A 6,034-nucleotide genomic window follows, 5' to 3' on the forward strand; every position below is an offset into this window, starting at 1 on the left:
CCGCGCGCCCGCGCTGCGTTTAGGGAAGGGGACCTTGCACCCCCCCCCGCCCCCGCGCCCACGGCTGCGGGGACCCATGAATACAAATGCCGTTAGGCGCCGGAGGAAGGACCGACCGGCCAGCCTCGCACTTAGGGACCCAGTAAGTGCCTGGAGGCTCCTGGAGCGCGGAGAGTGTTGCTGTCCGTGTGTGTGTGTGCGTGCGTAAAGGTGTGCGCGTATGGGAAGGTGGGTGGTACATGCGTGGGGAGTGAATGGGTGTGTGCACATGTGCGGTGGGCACTCTTGGAGAGCTGTGTGCAAGTGAGGGTGTGCGCCCGTGAGTGTGTGCACCTGGAGTGTGTACACGTGTGGAGGCTATATGGTCAGGATAGTGTGCATTTGCCCGTGTGTAAGCATCCGTGTGCATGTGTCTTTGAGTGTGGCGTCTCAGCGTGCGCCTGAGCCCAGATCTGAGGATGCGTTATTATGTGAACCCAGGAAGGGTGCGTGGCTGTCCCTGCTTGTGACCCGGTGTGAGAGTGTGTCTGAGTTTGGGGAAAGCGTGGATACGTACGGGATTGTGCACCGGTGAATAAGTGTGACTTTGCCTGTGAACGAGTGGCAAGAGGTGGTAGAGGCGGCGGGAGCTGTGGTCCCAGGGCTGGACTGAGGTTGTGAGAATGTGCCTGGGTAAAGGTGTGCTTCTTTGGCTCCAGTATGGGATCCGAGGGAGTTTTTGTCGATTCTGGGGAGGTGCGCGGGTCCGGGGTCGGGGAGCGGGTAGGATCCAATCTCTGACAGAAGGGAGAGGGGGGCAAACTTTCAACAAGCCACCCTTTATGCTCTCCACGGAGCTCCAAGTATCGGTGCGCAACCTTTTGGTGGGCGGTGGGGTTCAGCATACTGGTTGTCGTGGGAGTCTGGACACCAAGTCCTGGTCCCAGCCGTGTCCCTGGAACTGCGGGTTTCTTCCATGAGTGGAATCTATCCCTCCTGTCTCTACCCTAACCCCCCCTTGGAGGACCCCCAGCCTCACCAGTCGGAAATTTCTAATCTCAGAAAGCAGATCAAATCGCCGTGAAGCCCTAGGCAGCCCCTTCCTCTCTGTGAATCTGCTTCCCCATCTTTACAAGGAGGAGGGGGCGGGTGTCCCAGCGGGGCTGTAGTGGGCCAGCTGAGGCTGTATCCTCGGCTGCGGCCGGCAGGGGGCAGCAGGGGGCAGCAGAGGGCGGCCCAGCGCGGGGAGGAGGGAAGGTGGAGAGCCACCGCGGGCCGAGACTTTAAATCGCCTTCATTTCCCCCAAATCCTTCCTTTTCCTCTCCTCCCCCAGGCCGGCGGGGAGGCAGCTTCCACCGCCCTCCGCGCGCCCTCACCCGGCCTTGCTCTGCCTCCGGGGACCGCCAGCAGCCCGCCTCCAAAAGTTTGATCATCTCTCTCTCTCTTTTTCTTGCTTCTTCTTCCTTTTTGGTGGAAGCAGAAAAGGAGCGAGGCAGGGGCGAGCGCGGCGCCCGGACTCCTGGGACCATGGGCCTGGCGCGGGCGCCCGCGGGGCCCCAGCCGCGCTGCTTGGCTGCTCGGGCGCCCCTGGGCGCGGGGCTGCGCTGGGGGCGCGGGGGCCGCACGCTCTGAGCCGGCCTGGCGCGGCGGGGCGGGGGGCTGGCGGCCCCATGGGGCGCGCCCACACTTGCCCCCCGGGCTCGGGAGCATGAAGTAGGGGCCTGCCATGGGAGCGGGATCGGCGCTGGGGGCCCGAGGCACAGCAGCGGCGGCGGCGCGCGGGGGGTGAGTACGAGCTCGGGGACGCCCCCTCCCCAGCTTCCTGCTGCTCCAATCTCGGGGAGGGCTGGGGTTCCCCGCCACGCGGTCGCTTCCAGCGGAACGTCAGCTTCCTGTCCCTTCCTGCGCCACAGCGAGGCGGAACGCCAAGGGTTAATAGGGGCTTCGCCCCCGGCCGGGCGAGAGTTGGCGAGCGCTGCCTGCCCTGCCGCGCCTGGCCCGGCTGCCCGGCTGCCCGATCCCGTTGGGGCGGGGGCAGAGCTGGCCCGGGGGTCGGGGGGGGGGGGGGGTGGTGGCGCCTGGAGCGGCCAGCGGGGTGCAGGGGGGGGCTCTTTGGATGCTTGGGGGATGAGGGGGTTCTCCGTTTGGGGCCGTCTCGGTGTGTTCCGGTGTCGGTGTCTGCAGGTCCCAAGCCTGTACGTCTCGGTTTCTATCTGTTCTTGTGAAATTGTCTGCAAGTTTCTAGGTCACCAGGTCTCCGGTTCTGCTCCTGTCTCCGTGTCTGTGTGGCTCTGCACGTCCCCGCATTTCTGGATATCTCCCCGTGTGTGTGAGTCGGCCTAGGTCTGTGTTTCCTGCTTCTCGGTTCCTGTCCCTTTCACGTGTGTAAGAGAGAGAAAGTGAGAGCCAGCATGTCAGAGCAGAAGGAGCCCTGGGTCATCACTGTGTGGAACCCCTCAGTGTACACAAGGGGAGACAGGGCCAGAGAGGGGCAGGGACTCTCCCAGGAGCGGCTGCGCGGGGATGGGGCCCAGAGGCTGGGATTCCCGGCGTGTGGAGTAGGAGTTGTGAGAGAGTGAGCCGGCGCTGGAGCCGGCGCAGCGTGTGGGTGTGTGTGGGAGCCAGCAGCATGCAAGCAGCCCCTTGGGGCCCGGTGGACGGCGCTCCTCTCTTTCCATCCTGCCCCGGGTACCCCAGGACACTCCCCAGAGGCTGTCAGGGCTGTAGCTGGGCCCTGCCCCCTCTGAGCTGAAGTTGGGGGATGACACCCCCCCCCCTTTCTTCCCCGTGTCTTGGAAAAAGCTGGCTGGTTAAGATTCCCCGGCTCCCCACCCCCCTCACCGCAAAACACACACACACACACACACACACACACACACACACACACACACACACACGGGACAGCAGTGAGAACACTGCTGACTCATTTTCTCCAGAAGACCCTGCGCCAGGGCAGATGCCAGCCAGCAGTTGGGCAGAAAAGTGGTGCCAGGCGAGCACCCCATGGTAGGGCCCAAGCTTTGGGCAATGGGCAGTCACACTCCTTGGAGGCCCACTCTCCACCTTCTCCTGCCTCCCTGCCTCCCTTGCCATCACTTCGCCCCGCATGGTATGTGCTCTGGCTCCAGCACGCCTTCCAGCTTTACTCCTGTACCCCTCTGACCAGACCAGACTCCCTGTCATGTCTCTGGACACATCCCTGGCCTCTGCTTCCTTCTCTTTCCTCCCTGTACTCAGAACATTCTCCCTCTCCTGTGCCTCCACCCACCCTGCCGACCCTCAGCAGCCAGCAGCCTCCCAGTGGACTCTGTCCCTTCTGAGCACACTCCCCCTGTATTTTTGCTCCTCCGTCTCCGTCCAGGGACCCTCTTGATACCCACATGTCTGGCTTGGCCGTGCAGAATACCATATCCACTGGTGGTAGGGGACGGCTTCGAGACACTCACGGAATCATGTCGGTGGGAGGCAGGTGGCAACACAGGAGGGGCGCAAGCCTTGCCACAGACAGGCTCGAGTTTGAATCCTAACTTGCTTGGGTGAGCTACTCTGCTGCCTGTTTTTCTCTTCCACAGAATGGGCACCTTCATTCCCAGCTGGCTGGGTTTCGTGAGGATGAACAGGACCATGCTTGTAAAAGCCTTAGAACAGGGCCTGGCATGTAGTAAGTGCTCAATAAACAGCAGCTGGTATTTGTATTATTCCCTTCATGTTGAATGGGTGTGTGAGTCAATGGGAAAGTTCTGGGCTGCATCCATCCAGACGATGACCTGTCTGTGTTCCCATGGAGGAGGTGGAAGCTGTGAAGGAAGTCCAAGCATAGCCGTGTGGGCACAGGGGGTCTGGCCCGTCCATGGAGGCAGGTGGGACAGGTCTCCACCCCTCTTGCTGCGCTGTAGTTCCAGCTAGCTCCCTTTTCAGCTTTCACCCCACAGGTGAACAGCCCAGTGTCCATAGGGCCGCTTTGCTTATGTGTTTCTGTGTCCTGGGTCTCAGCTCAGAGCCCTCAGTGACTGTTCAAGCTGGTATGTGTTTCCGAGATCCTGTGTGTTTCCAGGTAATAAGGATGGAAGAAAAACTATTCCAACAGGCTGCCGGTTCTGGCAGTGTGGTTACTCAGGAGCAGCCCCATTTGGTGCACTGGCAGAAGGCCTTTTGCAGGGCATAGGAACACCTGGGCTTCCTCCTTGGAGGGCTGTGTGGCCAGATGATGTTTCCAAGGCTCCCTCCCTCGTGGCTCCCGTTTCGGCTGCCTCCTGGCCTCCCTGGCCGCTGTGCTCTGGTCTTCCCGACATTCTGGAGCCCTGGGTTCGCAGAGCCAAGGCCCACAAGACAAGTGGTGAAAACAGAAGTCTGGAAGAACAAAGCCCTAAGCCCGCACAGGCACTGAACATGATTAGCAGTAGCCTAAACAGGATTGGAACAGGAGCAAAAGAATCGGCAGGGCCTCCCTCTGAGAGCCAACTTTCCAGGCCTGGAGCTTACTTAGATGGCTCGGCAGCTCCCCGGGTTGCGTCTCTGTTCCTGCTGGTGAAGGCTGGGGCTCCGGTCTCTGGCAAGTAGGAAGTCCCTGCAAGTCTGCAGTTTCTGTTCCATGGAGACAAGTCAAATGAAAAGGACTATCTGTTAAGTCATGACTTGAAGCACTGTGTGATTTTGGGCAAGTAACTTTCCCTCTCTGGGCCTCAATTACCCAACTTTTCAAAGAAGGGAGAGAGAGGACTAGAATCTGACCCCTAGATGATCTTAAATGACCTTCTCCCACTCTGACATGCTCTATACTTGGGAAGTTTATGGGTCAAGGGCACACAGGGTCAGCTGCGTTTGTCAAGGAGAATGAATGGAGGCTGAATACTTTCGTAACAAGCCTTCAGGGCTGAAATCCTCAAGTTGGAAGCCACGGTGTCAGGAAGATTAATTGAAGAGAAGCTTCTAATTCCAAGTCTCCCCGGAGTCTTCCTTCTCCTGATTTTCAGGGATTATAGAGAGTTCCCCCTAATTTACCCTCTAATTCTCTGTAGAGTCGTCAGTTTGGTACAGCTGCAGCCAGGAAAATCGAATGAGAAGGACATGTATGGTTCTAGTACTTTCTCTTCCCCACCTCGTTCTCTTCCCCACCTCACCATTCTTTGCTTTTGTTTCTTTTTTTTTGGACAGATTCTTATTCTGTCACCAGGCTGGTGGGCAGTGGCGCAATCTCGGCTCACTGCAGCCTCCGCCTCCCGGTTTCCAGCTATTCTCCTGCCTCAGCCTCCCAAGTAGCTGGGACTACAGGCGCGCGCCACCATGCACAGCTAATTTTTTGTGTTTTAGTAGAGATGGGGTTTCACCATGTTGGCCAGGATGGTCTCAATCTCCTGATCCACCCACCTCGGGCTCCCAAAGTGCTGGGATTACAGGTGTGAGCCACGGCACCTGGCCCCCACCTCACCTTTCTTTATCAGTTTACAAAACTTCCCAGGAAGGGTGGATGAGACATAATCCGATGAGGGGCTCAAGGAGTGAGGGCAGGTGCCAGACGAGGACCAGGAAGAAAGGGGATGAAGGGAGATGGAGCAGAAATTGGTGGGGTCACAGGAATGCAGGAAGGAAAGGGGTAGTCTCTCTCGAGGAAGCATTCACAGGAAAAATGAGTTCTAAGTTTGGGGACAGCTGAATGACAGCAAGTACAGTCAACTTCTTTATTGCAGGACTTCTCAGAGCCTTTGATATACAGTTGTGCTCTCGGGATTGTCAAGACTGGGATGCAGGGGACAGCTCTTCCCTGATGTAGCTGGCCAGTTTCCTAGAAAGCATGTCCCTGGTGGATGTGGGAAATAGCACTAAAGAGTTGTGGGCCCAGATAGTGCCCAGGATGCAAGTACCTGCCTTCCCTGAGCCTCAGAGTTCTCCATTTGTGTAATGAAACAAAGCCACCTTTGATTTCTTTCCAGGGCTGATGCTGTTGCCATTTGCTTCCAGTGAGCAATCATGCCAGAAGGGTTGGCCCTGCCCTTCTCCCCAGGCAACCCCAGGGCAGCTTGACACTTTGACCTTTAGTCGTTGTCCATGGTGAGC

Source organism: Sapajus apella, unplaced genomic scaffold, assembly GCF_009761245.1.
Source record: "Sapajus apella isolate SASKATOON/1434 unplaced genomic scaffold, GSC_monkey_1.0 scaffold46, whole genome shotgun sequence".
In the NCBI taxonomy this organism is placed as follows: Eukaryota; Metazoa; Chordata; class Mammalia; order Primates; family Cebidae; genus Sapajus; species Sapajus apella.